Source organism: Lolium perenne, unplaced genomic scaffold (assembly GCF_019359855.2).
Source record: "Lolium perenne isolate Kyuss_39 unplaced genomic scaffold, Kyuss_2.0 unplaced51, whole genome shotgun sequence".
Taxonomy (NCBI): Eukaryota; Viridiplantae; Streptophyta; class Magnoliopsida; order Poales; family Poaceae; genus Lolium; species Lolium perenne.
The window spans coordinates 49,344-69,262 of record NW_027249009.1 but is presented as its reverse complement, the minus strand read 5'-3'; the positions used below and the strand labels follow the sequence as shown (position 1 = coordinate 69,262).

General features: G+C 40.5%; 2 long non-coding RNA genes across 2 annotated transcripts; both read left to right on the top strand.

Moving 5' to 3' along the window:
* Positions 1-283: 283 nt before the first annotated feature.
* LOC127321596 (uncharacterized) lies at positions 284-1,988 on the top strand. Its single transcript, XR_007864195.2, has 3 exons — positions 284-612; positions 698-869; positions 1,866-1,988. It is a non-coding gene; the product is annotated as an uncharacterized lncRNA (long non-coding RNA).
* A 12,464-nt stretch (positions 1,989-14,452) lies between these two features.
* On the top strand, positions 14,453-16,873 carry LOC139834521 (uncharacterized). Its single transcript, XR_011750220.1, has 3 exons — positions 14,453-14,763; positions 14,849-15,011; positions 16,016-16,873. It is a non-coding gene; the product is annotated as an uncharacterized lncRNA (long non-coding RNA).
* The last annotated feature ends 3,046 nt before the right edge of the window (positions 16,874-19,919 follow it).

Sequence of the window (19,919 nt, the reverse complement as noted above, 5' to 3'; positions counted from 1 at the left end):
AGCACTGATCGCTTGTCAAGAGAAAAGAACAGAAAAAATTCAGTCGCGCCTGCACTGCATGTACGACGGAATAATCAGAACGGAAAGTCATGCAGCGAACCAAAGCCAAACATAAACAGAGCTAAACGGGCCGAGCCCATAACCGAATCCTTTAGCGAAACGATGCTCGCGCGCGCGCGAGCGCTAGGGAGCAGTTTCCCGCAGGAAACAACCATAATCAAATCTATCTGCACTTAAACGCACTTTCCTTGAGCTACACAACTCCAATTTCAGATCCGTTTGTTTCTACGCGTTCCTAACTTCGAGACCCATCTTTTTCACCGACCTATGGCATATATAAAGCCACCACCACGTCACAGTTTCGTTTTTCCTTTCCTCTTCTCGAAACCATAGATCAACGAATCTTAACTCGTTGCTTTGACCCCCTAAACCACTTCAAATCGCTTCGGGCTCTACACGAAAGTTGTAGATCTCGTCGAGATCTTTCAATCCGACCAATCTCATCTCTTTTCATCCACCATACACGGATAATTTCGCTTCGCAAGGCGTCAGGTCTGACAAAGGGAATCTTCAATTAGTTCGTGCTCGTTCTACGAAATCCAAATTCCTTTGGTGAGTATGTAGATGTGATCATCCTCTACAACTTTCATGTTGAAAGTTTTTCGATTTAACGTACGGATTTATCGCTCATCTACAGATCTATTTCGAGTCAACCGGAGCCAAATCGAGTTTCAAAACTATCTCGAATCGTCATGACTTCAACACGGAAGTTGTTCATCTCGTCAAAATCTTTCCATTGCCGCAAGTTTCACCTTGTTTCGTTCACCGAGCAAGGAGAAAATGATGTTACAAAATTCAGATCTTATAAGGTATATCCCAGATCTTATCAAACTAATTATGCTATTGTGAAAAATAATTTGTTCTTTAAATAGATCTATTAATTCTATATAACTTTGATGTAGAAAGTTTTTCCATCTGAGCAAATTTTTCTGTCAACTTTATGACATCATCATGACATCAGCATAGTCAACTCAGTCCGGTCAAAGTCAAACTGCAGTCAGCGGTACGGTCAGCGATCTGATCAGCGATCTGATCAAGATCTGATCAGTGGTCAACTATACAGTCAGCTTTAGTCAAACACGTTTTAAATTCGAAATTTAAATCTCAGATTTGTTGCACACCTTGAAAAATCCGTATAAAATCAACCGTAGGGCCAATTTTACAAACTTTATAGTTTTGGAAAGCTTACAGTATGTACTACACGTTTCTGCAGTAATATGGTGTAGGTACTGTGTTAGATTTCGCATTGTAATTCAAATAGAGAAATTGACTTTTGTGCACTATACAAATTGTATAAAATAATCTACTGGTCCAAATTTGATGATTTTGTACTTTCTGGAATCCTCAGAACATGTACTTCAACTTGGAGTTGTACAACTTTGATACGTGCACAAACTTGCTTTAGTAAAATCTATCCGAATCAGTAATTCGAAGATAATTTAAATTCTATAAATCGTTTTTGGATAATTCCAATTGCTCTAATCTTGTACTACTGTAACATATCCAGGGAACTCAAGTTTATATTTTTACTAAACGTAAATCTTGCGGTAGCTAATTAATAAGATTGTGTATGTTAAGTAGATACTCGATTAATGGTTTTTCTAAATCAATTTAAATGTCCAGAATACTTTATTAACATTGCACATATCAGAGAACACCTAATACAACACTTACACACTACTTATCTGGTGAAAGTAATTGGTGCATAGCATGCATGCATGTCTATGATTGTTCATATCGAATGTTTGTTTATTTTTGTTGTTGTTGAATGGTGTGTTTATGTTGTGCTATATTCTATGTTATAGTTGTACGGAGAGGCACGTATTTTGATTAAGAGAAGTGAACGCGCTTCGATTACCGAAAAGGCAAGTGACACTCAAATCCTACTTATTTTAATTATGCATTAGTGTTTTGAAACTAGCATGCATGGTAGGATTTTGTTTTCAAAGTAAAATATTATGCTATGCTTAGCAAACCCTAGTAGTGTGTAGCTACTTGTAGGATAACGTTGCATAGAAAACAAAAATTTTCCTACCGCGAACACGCAATCCAAGCCAAGATGCAATCTAGAAGACGGTAGCAACGAGGGGGTATCGAGTCTCACCCTTGAAGAGATTCCAAAGCCTACAAGATGAGGCTCTTGTTGCTGCGGTAGACGATCACTTGCCGCTTGCAAAAGCGCGTAGAAGATCTTGATCACGATCGGTTCCGGCGCCACGAACGGGCAGCACCTCCGTACTCGGTCACACGTTCGGTTGTTGATGAAGACGACGTCCACCTCCCCGTTCCAGCGGGCAGCGGAAGTAGTAGCTCCTCTTGAATCCGACAGCACGACGGCGTGGTGTCGGTGGCGGTGTAGAAGTCCGGCGGAGCTTCGCTAAGCTACGCGGGCAATATGAAGTGGAGGAGCAAAGCTAGGGTTTGGGAGGGGGTGGCCGACCACTCAAGGGGGGCGGCCAAGCTATGGTCTTGGGGTGGCCGGCCCCCTCCCTTGGCCCCTCATTATATAGGTGGATCCCAAGTGTTGGTGTCCAAGTCTTCGAATAAGACCCGAAACCAAAACCTTCCATAGGAGGGGGGAAACCTAGCCCAACTAGGACTCCCACCCAAAGGTGGGATTCCCACCTCCCATGTGGGGGGTGGCCGGCCCCCTATGGTGGAGTCCACTTGGGACTCCACCCCCACTAGGGCTGGCCGGCCATGGAGGTGGAGTCCCTTGTGGACTCCACCTTCCTTGGTGGTTTCTTCCGGACTTTTCTAGAACCTTCTAGAACCTTCCATAGAACCTTCCGCGACATTTTATTTCACATAAAATGACATCCTATATATGAATCTTATTCTCCGGACCATTCCGGAACTCCTCGTGATGTCCGGGATCTCATCCGGGACTCCGAACAAATATTCGAACTTCATTCCATAATTCAAGTACTACCATTTCAACATCCAACTTTAAGTGTGTCACCCTACGGTTCGAGAACTACGTGGACATGGTTGAGTACTCACTCCGACCAATAACCAATAGCGGGATCTGGTGATCCATAATGGCTCCCACATATTCAACGATGACTTTAGTGATCGAATGAACCATTCACATACATTACCAATTCCCTTTGTCTCGCGATATTTTACTTGTCCGAGGTTTGATCTTCGGTATCACTCTATACCTTGTTCAACCTCGTCTCCTGACAAGTACTCTTTACTCGTACCGTGGTATGTGGTCTCTTATGAACTCATTCATATGCTTGCAAGACATTTAGACGACATTCCACCGAGAGGGCCCAGAGTATATCTATCCGTCATCGGGATGGACAAATCCCACTTTGTTGATCCATATGCCTCAACTCATACTTTACGGATACTTAATCCCACCTTTATAGCCACCCATTTACGCAGTGGTGTTTGGTGTAATCAAAGTACCTTTCCGGTATAAGTGATTTACATGATCTCATGGTCATAAGGACTAGGTAACTATGTATCGAAAGCTTATAGCAAATAACTTAATGACGAGATCTTATGCTACGCTTAATTGGGTGTGTCCATTACATCATTCACACAATGACATAACCTTGTTATTAATAACATCCAATGTTCATGATTATGAAACTAATCATCCATTAATCAACAAGCTAGTTTAAGAGGCATACTAGGGACTTCTTGTTTGTCTACATATCACACATGTACTAATGTTTCGGTTAATACAATTCTAGCATGATATATAAACATTTATCATAAACATAAAGATATAAATAATAACCACTTTATTATTGCCTCTAGGGCATATCTCCTTCAGTCTCCCACTTGCACTAGAGTCAATAATCTAGATTACATTGTAATATACCTAACACCCATGGCATTTTGGTGTTGGTCATGCTTTGCCCTAGGGAGAGCTTTAGTCAACGGATCTGCTATATTCAGATCAGTGTGCACTTTGCAAATCTTTACTTCTCCATCTTCGATGTACTCGCGAATCGAGTGGTAACGCAGCTTGATATGCTTCAGCCTCTTGTGTGACCTTGGCTCTTGTGCATTGGCGATGGCACCCATGTTATCACAGTAAATGATTAATGGGTCCAATGCACTAGGAACCACACCGAGCTCTACAATGAACCTCTTCATCCATACCGCTTCGATGAAGCCTCTGAAGCCGCTATGTACTCGATTCTGTTGAAGACTTCGCCACCGTGCACTGCTTCGAGCTTGCCCAGCTTACTGCAGCACCATTCAATATAAACACGTACCCAGATTGTGACTTAGAGTCATCAGGATCAGTGTTCCAACTTGCATCGGTGTAACTTGTTACAACGAGCTCTTGGTTACCTCCATAACAAAGAAACATATCCTTAGTTCTTTTCAAGTACTTCAGGATATTCTTGACCGCTGTCCAGTGTTCCATTCCTGGATCACTTTGATATCTGCTAGTCAAACTAACAAAGATGTGCTATATCCGGTCTTGTACATAGCATGGCATACATGATAGATCCTATCGCCGAGGCATAGGGGATGTTACTCATCCTTTCTCTTTCTTCTGTAGTAGCCGGTCCTTGAGTTTTACTCAATACCTTGCACAGTAACATAGGTAAGAACCCTTTCTTACTTTCGTCCATTCTAAACTTCTTTAGAATCTTGTCCAGATATGTACTCTGTGATAGCCCTATTAGGCTTCTTGATCTATCTCTATAAATCTTGATGCCTAATATATACGATGCTTCACCAAGGTCTTTCATTGAAAAACTATTATTCAAATAACCCTTAACACTGCTTAATAGTTCTATATCATTCCCGATCAATAATATGTCATCTACATATAATATCAGGAATGCTACAGAGCTCCCACTCACTTTCTTGTAAATACAGGCCTCTCCATGACACTGTATAAACCCGAAGTCTTTGATCACCTTATCAAAGCGTTGGTTCCAACTTCTTGATGCTTGCTTCAGTCCATAGATTGAACGCTGAAGTTTGCATACTTTGTCAGCATTTTTAGGATCGACAAAACCTTTGGGTTGTACCATATACAACTCTTCCTCAATGTCTCCATTAAGGAACGCCGTTTTGACATCCATCTCGCCAAATCTCATAATCGAAAAATGCAGCTATTGCTAACAAAATCCTCACAGATTTTAGCTTCGCTACAGGTGAGAAAGTCTCATCGTAGTCAACTCCTTGAATTTGTCGGAAACCCTTTGCGACAAGTCGAGCTTTATAGACAGTAATATTACCATCAGCATCTGTTTTTCTCTTGAAGATCCATTTATTCTCGACAGCCTTTCGGCTATCAGGTAAGTCTACCAAAGTCCATACTTTGTTATCATACATGGATCCCATTTCGGATTTCATGGCTTCTTGCCATTTGTTGGAATCTGGGCTCATCATCGCTTCTTCATATGTCGCAGGGTCCTCATCATTGTTATCTACAATCATGACATTTAGACAAGGATCATACCAATCAGGAGTGGCACGTTCCCTTGTCGATCTGCGAGGTTCGATGGTTTCCTCGTTCGAAGTTTCATGATCATTATCATTAGCTTCCTCTGTTGCCGGTGTAGGCGGTACAGGTACAACTTCGATCTTTGCGCTACTGCGATCAACGAGTATAGATTCATCAATCTCATCGAGTTCTACTTTTCTTCCAGTCACTTCTTTAGTGAGAAATTCTTTCTCAAGAAAGGTTCCGTTCTTAGCAACAAAGATTTTGCCTTCGGATCTGTGATAGAAAGTGTACCCTATAGTTTCCTTAGGGTAACCTATGAAGACGCATTTCTCCGCTTTGGGTTCTAGCTTGTCCGGTTGTAACTTCTTTACATAGGCTTCGCAACCCCAAACTTTCAGGAACATTGACTTAGGTTTCTTATTAAACCATAATTCATACGGTGTCGTTTCTACGGATTTTGATGGTGCTCTATTTAAAGTGAATGCGGCTGTCTCTAATGCATAACTCCAAAATGATAACGGCAAATCAGTAAGAGACATCATACTACGAACCATATCTAAGAGAGTTCGACATTACGACGTTCGGACACACCGTTTCGTTGAGGTGTTCCTGGCGGTGTCAATTGTGAAAGTATTCCGCATTTCTTTAAATGCATGCCAAACTCATAACTCAGATATTCACCTCCACGATCAGATCGTAGAAATTTGATCTTCTTGTTACGTTGATTTTCTACTTCACTTTGAAATTCCTTAAACTTCTCGAAAGTTTCGGATTTATGTTTCATGAAATAGATATACCCATATCTACTCAGATCATCTGTGAAGGTTAGAACATAACGATAACCACCGCGCGATGCTACGCTCATTGGTCCACATACATCGGTATGTATGATTTCCAATAAGTCGGTAGCTCGCTCCATCATACCGTAAAATGGAGTCTTTGTCATTTTTCCCATTAGACATGCTTCGCATCTATCAAGTGACTCAAAATCAAGTGATTCAAGTAATCCATCGGTATGGAGTTTCTTCATGCGTTTCACTCCAATATGACCAAGACGACAAAGTGCCACATATAAGTAGAATTATCATTAAGTTTAATTCGCTTAGCATCAATGTTATGTATATGCGTATCACTACTATCGAGATCTAATGAAATAAGCCATTCTTTTGTGGTGCTCGACCATAAAAGATATTATTCATAAAAATAGAACAACCATTATTCTCAGACTTGAATGAATAACCGTCTTGCATTAAACAAGATCCAGATATAATGTTCATGCTCAACGCAGTACATAATAGCAATTATTTAGGCTTAAAACTAATCCCGAAGGTAGATGTAGAGGAAGTGTGCCGATCGCGATCACATTGACCTTGGATCCATTTCCAACGCGCATCGTCACTTCATCTTTCAGCGATTGTCGTTTATTCTTTAGTTCTGTTTCGAGTTACAAATATGAGCAACCGAACCAGTATCAAATACCCAGGTACTAGAACGAGAACTAGTGAGATAAACATCTATAACATGTATATCAGATATACCTTCTTTCTTCTTCTTGACAAGGCCGCTCTTCAGATCAGCCAGATACTTGGAGCAATTACGCTTCCAGTGTCCCTTCTCCTTGCAAAGAATAGCACTCAAGCATCGGGCTTAGGGCCGTTCTTAGGTTTCATAGGAGGCGTGGCAGCTTTCTTGCCACCCTTCTTGAATTTTCCCTTAGACTTGCCCTGTTTCTTGAAACTGGTGGTCTTGTTGACCATCAACACTTGGTGCTCTTTCTTGATCTCAATCTCAGCAGCTTTTAGCATGCCAAAGAGTTCAGGTAACTCCTTGTTCATGTTCTCGCATATTGTAGTTCATCACAAAGTTCTTGTAACTTGGTGGCGGTGATTGAAGGACACGATTAATCCCCGATCTGTTAGGAATCACTATTCCCAAGTCATCGAGTTTCTTCGCATGCCCGGTCATGGCGAGCATGTGCTCACTAACGGAGCTGCCTTCTTCCATCATACACCAAGAAATGTTTCGATGCTTCATAGCATTCCACTGCCGCATGAGTCTCGAATATAGCTTTCAGCTCATTCATCAACTCATGAGGATCATGGTGCTCAAAACGTTTTTGAAGATCGGATTCCAGATCGCACGGGATGGCACACTGAACTTGAGAGTACCGAGTTTTCCGAGTCGCGTAAACAGCTTTTACTTCATCGGATTCATCTTCTGCAGGAGGGTCACCTAGCGGTGCATCAAGCACAAATTGCAGATTTCCGCCAGAGAGGAAGATCCTCACATGACGGAACCAGTCGGTGAAGTTGCTACCGTTGCTCTTAAGTTTCTCTTTCTCTAGGAACTGATTAAAATTGATTGGGGACGCCATCTCTACAACATATATTTGCAATAGTTTAGACTAAGTTTATGACAAATTGAGTTCAAATTTTAATTCAACATAATTAAAAACCTAAGTGAACTCCCACTCAAAACAATATCCCTCGCATTGTCTTAGTGATCACACGAACCAAATCCACCGCACCTAAACCCGATCATCACGAGAAAAGGTGTGATTTCAATGGCGAACACTCAAAGTGTTCATCATATCAACCATATGATTCATGCTCTACCTTTCGGTATCACGTGTTCCGAGACCATGTCTGTACATGCTAGGCTCGTCAAGGCCACCTTAGTATCCGCATGTGCAAAAACTGTCTTGCACCCGTTGTATGTACTTATCGAATCTATCACATCCGATCATCACGAGATGCTTCGAAACGATAAGACTTGATAACGGTGCTACTAAGGATGAACACTTTATTATCTTGAGATTTTAGTGAGGGATCATCTTATAATGCTACCGTCGCGATCTAAGCAAAATAAGATGCATAAAAGGATTAACATCACATGCAGTTCATATGTGATATGATATGGCCCTTTTGTCTTTGCGCCTTTGATCTTCATCTCCAAAGCACGGACATGATCTCCATCATCTTCGGGCATGATCTCCATCATCATCGGCGAAGCACCAAGGTCAATGGCACCGTCTTCATGATTGTCCTCCATGTAGCAACTATTACAACTACTTTGAAAAACTACTCAACATGAAATTTAAAGACAACCATAAGGCTCCTGCCGGTTGCCACAATACAATAATGATCATCTCATACATATTCATCATCACATTATGGCCATATCACATCACCAAACCCTGCAAAAACAAGTTAGACGCTCTCTAATTTGGTTTGCATATTTTACGTGGTTTAGGGTTTTCGATATAGATCTAATCTACCTACGAACATGAACCACAACGTTGATACTAATGTTGTCAATAGAAGAGTAAATTGAATCTTTACTATAGTAGGAGAGACAGACACCCGCAAAGCCTCTTATGCAATACAAGTTGCATGTCGAACGAGGAACAAGTCTCATGAACGCGGTCATGTAAAGTTAGTCCGAGCCGCTTCATCCCACTATGCCATAAAGATGCAAAGTACTCAAACTAAAGATAACAAGAGCATCAACGCCCACAAACCATTGTGTTCTACTCGTGCAACCATCTATGCATAGACACGGCTCGATACCACTGTAGGATAACGTTGCATAGAAAACAAAAATTTTCCTACCGCGAACACGCAATCCAAGCCAAGATGCAATCTAGAAGACGGTAGCAACGAGGGGGTATCGAGTCTCACCCTTGAAGAGATTCCAAAGCCTACAAGATGAGGCTCTTGTTGCTGCGGTAGACGATCACTTGCCGCTTGCAAAAGCGCGTAGAAGATCTTGATCACGATCGGTTCCGGCGCCACGAACGGGCAGCACCTCCGTCCACGGTCACACGGTCGGTTGTTGATGAAGACGACGTCCACCTCCCGTTCCGGCGGGCAGTGGAAGTAGTAGCTCCTCTTGAATCCGACAGCACGACGGCGTGGTGTCGGTGGCGGTGTAGAAGTCCGGCGGAGCTTCGCTAAGCTACGCGGGCAATATGAAGTGGAGGAGCAAAGCTAGGGTTTGGGAGGGGTGGCCGACCACTCAAGGGCGGCCAAGCTATGGTCTTGGGGTGGCCGGCCCCCTCCCTTGGCCCCTCATTATATAGGTGGATCCCAAGTGTTGGTGTCCAAGTCTTCGAATAAGACCCGAAACCAAAACCTTCCATAGGAGGGGAAACCTAGCCCAACTAGGACTCCCACCCAAAGGTGGGATTCCCACCTCCCATGTGGGGGTGGCCGGCCCCCTATGGTGGAGTCCACTTGGGACTCCACCCCCACTAGGGCTGGCCGGCCATGGAGGTGGAGTCCCTTGTGGACTCCACCTTCCTTGGTGGTTTCTTCCGGACTTTTCTAGAACCTTCTAGAACCTTCCATAGAACCTTCCGCGACATTTTATTTCACATAAAATGACATCCTATATATGAATCTTATTCTCCGACCATTCCGGAACTCCTCGTGATGTCCGGGATCTCATCCGGGACTCCGAACAAATATTCGAACTTCATTCCATAATTCAAGTACTACCATTTCAACATCCAACTTTAAGTGTGTCACCCTACGGTTCGAGAACTACGTGGACATGGTTGAGTACTCACTCCGACCAATAACCAATAGCGGGATCTGGAGATCCATAATGGCTCCCACATATTCAACGATGACTTTAGTGATCGAATGAACCATTCACATACATTACCAATTCCCTTTGTCTCGCGATATTTTACTTGTCCGAGGTTTGATCTTCGGTATCACTCTATACCTTGTTCAACCTCGTCTCCTGACAAGTACTCTTTACTCGTACCGTGGTATGTGGTCTCTTATGAACTCATTCATATGCTTGCAAGACATTTAGACGACATTCCACCGAGAGGGCCCAGAGTATATCTATCCGTCATCGGGATGGACAAATCCCACTGTTGATCCATATGCCTCAACTCATACTTTCTGGATACTTAATCCCACCTTTATAGCCACCCATTTACGCAGTGGTGTTTGGTGTAATCAAAGTACCTTTCCGGTATAAGTGATTTACATGATCTCATGGTCATAAGGACTAGGTAACTATGTATCGAAAGCTTATAGCAAATAACTTAATGACGAGATCTTATGCTACGCTTAATTGGGTGTGTCCATTACATCATTCACACAATGACATAACCTTGTTATTAATAACATCCAATGTTCATGATTATGAAACTAATCATCCATTAATCAACAAGCTAGTTTAAGAGGCATACTAGGGACTTCTTGTTTGTCTACATATCACACATGTACTAATGTTTCGGTTAATACAATTCTAGCATGATATATAAACATTTATCATAAACATAAAGATATAAATAATAACCACTTTATTATTGCCTCTAGGGCATATCTCCTTCACTACTCCTGAACCTGTTGATAGGATACTTTATTTTTGCTCTGCAACATCAAATGCCAAATGTTATTTCATTGGTTCGATTGTGATGGTTTGAAAAGTGAAAATGAACAACCTTAATGAATCACCTGGGTGGATTGTTTGAGTGGTGGGCGGCTGCTCAGGGCTCCGACCCTGGAGTAACCAGTGGCAGGTGGGTGCCTGAGAGTGCGCAGTTGAATAGTGGTTGCTCTAGACTGCACCTCTGGTTTTCACCAGGGGATCGTGCGGGGGTTTATTATCTGTAATGGTTCTAAGCCTGTGAGTTTCACTTGTGGATGGCCACCCAGGATTAAAGAGATTACTATGTCGTCCATGTTTTAGTTAGCTTCCAGTGCAGCCTTATGGTATTATGGGCTCTGCCGGGATTAAGTAAGTTGTGAGGCCAAACTTGTTGCTAGACATGATGATGGGGCTTGCAACCCAACGGGAACGGGTCTAGCTAGTTATGGTCGAAGCCTCCTTCTGAAAGATCTTGTCTCATTTCTTCTCTTGGGAAGGGTGGGTCGTAAGGTGAAAGTGCACAACCTCTCGAGAGTAAACCTAAGATCTTAGCCGTGTCCCCGGTTACGGACAATTTGAGCTTTCTAGGCAGGGAATGTACGGAAGAATCTCATCACCTTTTCTGAATGTGTTTAAAATTGATCAACCTTCGAAAACTCATGGGAGATGTAACCATGTGATTATTTTAAAACCCATGGAGGATTTAACCATGGTGTGATTTTATAATGTCATTCAAAGATTTTCAAAATGTTTTATTTTAAATAAAATATAGGATAAAATTGGCTTTATGCAAATTTGCCTAAACTCCACTTGCCAAATATCATGTAGATAGTCATGCCTAAAACTGCCACCATATAAGTGTCATTTGCCAGTACATCATTGTACTGACCTCCATTCGTGGGGCTGCATATTCAAACGTGCAGGATTTCCTGAGGAGAAGTACGTGATAGGATCTCGAGTCTACATTCCAACATGACTGCCTGTGGCACATGAAGATGATGAAGGCTCATTGATGATTTACTTTCCGCTGTGTTTATTCTGAGCTAGTCCATGTGACTATGCAATTTGTAAGGTTTTATTGTACCCTCTGGATCAACGATGTAGTAATTTGATACTATTGCAATGATTACTATATTTTGTAATGTGTGTGCTATCAGTGATCCCGAGAATAGCACTATACACAGGTATCTTGCCTTTATTAAAAGGTAGGGTGCTACAGAATGGTATCAGAGCATAGTGTTGCCTGTAGGATCGAGACCCTAGGTTTGGATTAGAAATAAGAAGACCCTAGGATAATTTTTTTTTGTCTAATCCTATTTCAAAAAAAAAAAAGATGTTTGCTTTGTGAAGCTTCTAGTATTCTCACCTACTCCATCTTTAAAATTGTTTTCCTCCTTTCTTTAGATGACCCCCCTTATCAAAACTATCAACAAGGACCGGCGATGACCTTGTGCTTAAAGTGGGGGACTGTTGCTTCATGTGAAATTCTTCGACTCCTCAAGAAGTGTTGCATGGGAGACAAATGAAGAATTTGAAGAAAGACTTCGATGCAGACTGCACAACACACGAAGATGCACCGAAGGAGTAGAATAGAAACTAGAAACATCCAAAGCAGAAATAGACTAGACCACCATTAGTTATCTTTTAGAGAACCAACGATAAAGTAACAAAATATTGATCATACCAAATTGAGGTATGACCATACTAATTTGTTAGTGTTTGAAACACATTGCTTGATGCTTGTTAGATGTTGTTTGTAAGATGTTTTGCTTTTATCTAATGTGTTGGGTACGAAATCTTCTTTAGAATCTTTCTATCTATTCTCATCTATACCCAACTCAGAGAATGTTTTCTCGGAAACTTGCCCTGAAGACAACAGTAGTGAAATCAACCTGGATGTTTCCTATCAGATGAAGAAGCATAGGATGTGAGATATGCAAAACCCTAGCTAGGGATCGATAGAGGTGTTTTCAAAAAAAATTCAATAATGGGGATTGAAACATTGATTCAATCATTCCATGTAAGTTTTATCAAACTTGTGAGGTTGACCAAGAGTTAGAATACGAGATATACCAAACTGAAAACAAGGAAATGATTCGGTGCGACATGGATTGGCCCCCATGACGACTACTCATATTGTTTACTCTTGTATGAGGAATGGTAAATCTAGAGAGACATACCTACAAGAGAGACGTCGTTGATAAGCCTGAACTATATGATGAATAGATATTATGCCCTTATAGTAGGCAAGTGCTGCCAACCATAGGACTACGGTGAGTTTGAAGACCCAACCACTAGATAAAGAATAGCGGAAGACTGTCGATGACACCGACAAGTAAGAATAGGAAGGATGCCTTGAAGTAATCTCATGTTGGTCTTTCGTTTGACCCAAGGAGTGACCCATCAGTATCAAAAATTAGTTCAACTAACCATTTGTATTAGAAGTCGTACTATGAAGGGACCTTTAAGACTCACCTTGAAGAGATATGTGATTCACTATAGGTGAATAACAACTACCCATTGGATATTAACTCAGGAGCCCTAAGTCATAGATGTTTTCCAAATATGACCGATTATAAAGTCTTATCCTAGGATGTGCCAAGTCATATCGAACATGAGCTTAGCCTGAACCCAAGACCTAAGACTACCTAACAAAAGTCTCTTTAAGGGTGGTAGCATTCATGCCCATCTGAAACGCCAAAACTTTCTAGCCTTTCACAAATCTCGAGGACGAGATTTATTTTAAGGGTGGTAGTCTGTCACATCCCGGAATTTTCTAAATTTCGGAATGTAAAATAAAATTTAATTTAATGCTTGATTGATTGAACTTGATTGAAAATTCATAAAGAATTAAAACTTTTTAAAGTTATTTACTAATTAATTTCAAAATAGTGTTTTCAAAAAAACCTTTGGTTTCAAAGTATTCAAAATCAAACATATCTTTGTTTTCAAGGTTTTCAAAATCCTTAATGCATTTTTATTTGAGAAAACAAAACGTTAGAAAACTCTATTTGCAAAATATTGCCAAAGTTGCCATTTAGGCCAAGTGCAAATAATTATTATTTTATTTTTCACAAATAGATTTTAAACAGGTCCCTTGTTGTCCTAAAACACTATTTTTACTTTTACAAATTTTTATAAACTTGTTTGGTATGTGTATGTTGAAACTATTCACATATAGGCATAATGACATAGTAGTAATAAAATGATATAAAATTTAAATTTATAAAATTTAAATTCTTTTATTATCCTATACTGAGCAATATAATTTTACAAACCCGTAGAATTTCGTTTCACTCAAATCGAAATTATGAAACTCATTTTATAAAAGAAACAAGTAATAGAGAAAAGAAAAGGAAAAAGAAACAAAAAACAAAACGGGCCGGCCACCCGGCGGACCGGCCCAGCAAAGCAGACTCGGTCCAGCCGGCCGACCGAGCCAGGCAGCGGCCACTATCGATCGAACCACGCAGGAAACAACCATAATCAAATCTATCTGCACTTAAACGCACTTTCCTTGAGCTACACAACTCCGATTTCAGATCCGTTTATTTCTACGCGTTCCTAACTTCGAGACCCATCTTTTTCACCGACCTATGGCATATATAAAGCCACCACCACGTCACAGTTTCGTTTTTCCTTTCCTCTTCTCGAAACCATAGATCAACGAATCTTAACTCGTTGCTTTGACCCCCTAAACCACTTCAAATCGCTTCGGGCTCTACACGAAAGTTGTAGATCTCGTCGAGATCTTTCAATCCGACCAATCTCATCTCTTTTCATCCACCATACACGGATAATTTCGCTTCGCAAGGCGTCAGGTCTGACAAAGGGAATCTTCAATTAGTTCGTGCTCGTTCTACGAAATCCAAATTCCTTTGGTGAGTATGTAGATGTGATCATCCTCTACAACTTTCATGTTGAAAGTTTTTCGATTTAACGTACGAATTTATCGCTCATCTACAGATCTATTTCGAGTCAACCGGAGTCAAATCGAGTTTCAAAACTATCTCGAATCGTCATGACTTCAACACGGAAGTTGTTCATCTCGTCAAAATCTCGCAAGTTTCACCTTGCTTCGTTCACCGAGCAAGGAGAAAATGATGTTACAAAATTCAGATCTTATAAGGTATATCCCAGATCTTATCAAACTAATTATGCTATTGTGAAAAATAATTTGTTCTTTAAATAGATCTATTAATTCTATATAACTTTGATGTAGAAAGTTTTTCCATCTGAGCAAATTTTTCTGTCAACTTTATGACATCATCATGACATCAGCATAGTCAACTCAGTCCGGTCAAAGTCAAACTGCAGTCAGCAGTACGGTCAGCAGTACAGTCAGCGGTACAGTCAGCAGTACAGTCAGCGGTCAACTATACAGTCAGCTTTAGTCAAACACGTTTTAAATTCGAAATTTAAATCTCAGATTTGTTGCACACCTTGAAAAATCCGTATAAAATCAACCGTAGGGCCAAATTTTACAAACTTTATAGTTTTGGAAAGCTTACAGTATGTACTACACGTTTATGCAGTAATATGGTGTAGGTACTGTGTTAGATTTCGCATTGTAATTCAAATAGAGAAATTGACTTTTGTGCACTATAAAAATTGTATAAAATAATCTACTGGTCCAAATTTGATGATTTTGTACTTTCTGGAATCCTCAGAACATGTACTTCAACTTGGTATAGGAGTTGTACAACTTTGATACGTGCACAAACTTGCTTTAGTAAAATCTATCCGAATCAGTAATTCGAAGATAATTCAAATTCTATAAATCGTTTTTGGATAATTCCAATTGCTCTAATCTTGTACTACTGTAACATATCCAGGGAACTCAAGTTTATATTTTTACTAAACGTAAATCTTGCGGTAGCTAATTAATAAGATTGTGTATGTTAAGTAGATACTCGATTAATGGTTTTTCTAAATCAATATAAATGTCCAGAATACTTTATTAACATTGCACATATCAGAGAACACCTAATACAACACTTACACACTACTTATCTGGTGAAAGTAATTGGTGCATAGCATGCATGCATGTCTATGATTGTTCATATCGAATGTTTGTTTATTTTTATTGTTGTTGAATGGTGTGTTTATGTTGTGCTATATTCTATGTTATAGTTGTACGGAGAGGCACGTATTTTGATTAAGAGAAGTGAACGCGCTTCGATTACCGAAAAGGCAAGTGACACTCAAATCCTACTTATTTTAATTATGCATTAGTGTTTTGAAACTAGCATGCATGGTAGGATTTTGTTTTCAAAGTAAAATATTATGCTATGCTTAGCAAACCCTAGTAGTGTGTAGCTACTCCTGAACCTGTTGATAGGATACTTTATTTTTGCTCTGCAACATCAAATGCCAAATGTTATTTCATTGTTTCGATTGTGATGGTTTGAAAAGTGAAAATTAACAACCTTAATGAATCACCTGGGTGGATTGTTTGAGTGGTGGGCGGCTGCTCAGGGCTCCGACCCTGGAGTAACCAGTGGCAGGTGGGTGCCTGAGAGTGCGCAGTTGAATAGTGGTTGCTCTAGACTGCACCTCTGGTTTTCACCAGGGGATCGTGCGGGGGTTTATTATCTGTAATGGTTCTAAGCCTGTGAGTTTCACTTGTGGATGGCCACCCAGGATTAAAGAGATTACTATGTCGTCCATGTTTTAGTTAGCTTCCAGTGCAGCCTTATGGTATTATGGGCTCTGCCGGGATTAAGTAAGTTGTGAGGCCAAACTTGTTGCTAGACATGATGATGGGGCTTGCAACCCAACGGGAACGGGTCTAGCTAGTTATGGTCGAAGCCTCCTTCTGAAAGATCTTGTCTCATTTCTTCTCTTGGGAAGGGTGGGTCGTAAGGTGAAAGTGCACAACCTCTCGAGAGTAAACCTAAGATCTTAGCCGTGTCCCCGGTTACGGACAATTTGAGCTTTCTAGGCAGGGAATGTACGGAAGAATCTCATCACCTTTTCTGAATGTGTTTAAAATTGATCAACCTTCGAAAACTCATGGGAGATGTAACCATGTGATTATTTTAAAACCCATGGAGGATTTAACCATGGTGTGATTTTATAATGTCATTCAAAGATTTTCAAAATGTTTTATTTTAAATAAAATATAGGACAAAATTGGCTTTATGCAAATTTGCCTAAACTCCACTTGCCAAATATCATGTAGATAGTCATGCCTAAAACTGCCACCATATAAGTGTCATTTGCCAGTACATCATTGTACTGACCTCCATTCGTGGGGCTGCATATTCAAACGTGCAGGATTTTCTGAGGAGAAGTACGTGATAGGATCTCGAGTCTACATTCCAACATGACTGCATGTGGCACATGAAGATGATGAAGGCTCATTGATGATTTACTTTCCGCTGTGTTTATTCTGAGCTAGTCCATGTGACTATGCAATTTGTAAGGTTTTATTGTACCCTCTGGATCAACGATGTAGTAATTTGATACTATTGCAATGATTACTATATTTTGTAATGTGTGTGCTATCAGTGATCCCGGGAATAGCACTATACACAGGTATCTTGCCTTTATTAAAAGGTAGGGTGCTACAACGCCCCAGATACGGATGTCTACGATAGGGTGTTGGTGTCACATTAGAGAAGATACGGTGACGAAATTGATTATAGGCATCATCTAGAAGAGGGAAGTAGTTAAGAGTAACAACATGAATAAGAACAAGCTCCGATTGAGGCCGTTTAGAAAGCATTGAAAATCTCTTTGGGATCTAAGATGAAATTACTTCACTTTCTCACGATCTATATAAATTTTAGTGTACGCACACATCCCCTCACACGTGTTGAAACTCTCGACCCCCAAAATGACTAACCCAAAGTAACAAACAAGTATGCAAAAAAAACAAGTTTTTTTTGTTTTTACTGTTCGGTTTTGCATGGGCTATTTCATCCCGATGCTATCCAGGTCCTAGACGCCCCAGATACGGATGTCTACGATAGGGTGTTGGTGTCACATTAGAGAAGATACGGTGACGAAATTGATTATAGGCATCATCTAGAAGAGGGAAGTAGTTAAGAGTAACAACATGAATAAGAACAAGCTCCGATTGAGGCCGTTTAGAAAGCATTGAAAATCTCTTTGGGATCTAAGATGAAATTACTTCACTTTCTCACGATCTATATAAATTTAAGTGTACGCACACATCCCCTCACACGTGTTGAAACTCTCGACCCCCAAAACGACTAACCCAAAGTAACAAACAAGTATGCAAAAAACACAAGTTTTTTGTTTTTACTTGTTCGGTTTTGCATGGGTTATTTCATCCCGATGCTATCCAGGTCCTAGACGCCCCAGATACGGATGTCTACGATAGGGTGTTGGTGTCACATTAGAGAAGATACGGTGACGAAATTGATTATAGGCATCATCTAGAAGAGGGAAGTAGTTAAGAGTAACAACATGAATAAGAACAAGCTACGATTGAGGCCGTTTAGAAAGCATTGAAAATCTCTTTGGGATCTAAGATGAAATTACTTCACTTTCTCACGATCTATATAAATTTCAGTGTACGCACACATCCCCTCACACGTGTTGAAACTCTCGACCCCCAAAATGACTAACCCAAAGTAACAAACAAGTATGCAAAAAATACAAGTTTTTTGTTTTTACTGTTCGGTTTTGCATGGGCTATTTCATCCCGATGCTACCCAGGTCCTAGACGCCCCAGATACGGATGTCTACGATAGGGTGTTGGTGTCACATTAGAGAAGATACGGTGACGAAATTGATTATAGGCATCATCTAGAAGAGGGAAGTAGTTAAGAGTAACAACATGAATAAGAACAAGCTCCGATTGAGGCCGTTTAGAAAGCATTGAAAATCTCTTTGGGATCTAAGATGAAATTACTTCACTTTCTCATGATCTATATAAATTTTTGTGTACGCACACATCCCCTCACACGTGTTGAAACTCTCGACCCCCAAAACGACTAACCCAAAGTAACAAACAAGTATGCAAAAAACACAAGTTTTTTTTGTTTTTCTGTTCGGTTTTGCATGGGTTATTTCATCCCGATGCTCTCCAGGTCATAGACGCCCCAGATACGGATGTCTACGATAGGGTGTTGGTGTCACATTAGAGAAGATACGGTGACGAAATTGATTATAGGCATCATCTAGAAGAGGGAAGTAGTTAAGAGTAACAACATGAATAAGAACAAGCTCCGATTGAGGCCGTTTAGAAAGCATTGAAAATCTCTTTGGTATCTATGATGAAATTACTTCACTTTCTCACGATCTATATAAATTTTAGTGTACGCACACATCCCCTCACACGTGTTGAAACTCTCGACCCCCAAAATGACTAACCCAAAGTAACAAACAAGTATGCAAAAAAACAAGGTTTTTTTTGTTTTTTCTTGTTCGGTTTTGCATGGGCTATTTCATCCCGATGCTATCCAGGTCCTAGACGCCCCAGATACGGATGTCTACGATAGGGTGTTGGTGTCACATTAGAGAAGATACGGTGACGAAATTGATTATAGGCATCATCTAGAAGAGGGAAGTAGTTAAGAGTAACAACATGAATAAGAACAAGCTCCGATTGAGGCCGTTTAGAAAGCATTGAAAATCTCTTTGGGATCTAAGATGAAATTACTTCACTTTCTCACGATCTATATAAATTTTAGTGTACGCACACATCCCCTCACACGTGTTGAAACTCTCGACCCCCAAAACGACTAACCCAAAGTAACAAACAAGTATGCAAAAAACACAAGTTTTTTTTGTTTTTACTGTTCGGTTTTGCGTGGGTTATTTCATCCCGATGCTATCCAGGTCCTAGACGCCCCAGATACGGATGTCTACGATAGGGTGTTGGTGTCACATTAGAGAAGATACGGTGACGAAATTGATTATAGGCATCATCTAGAAGAGGGAAGTAGTTAAGAGTAATAACATGAATAAGAACAAGCTCCGATTGAGGCCGTTTAGAAAGCATTGAAAATCTCTTTGGGATCTAAGATGAAATTACTTCACTTTCTCATGATCTATGTAAATT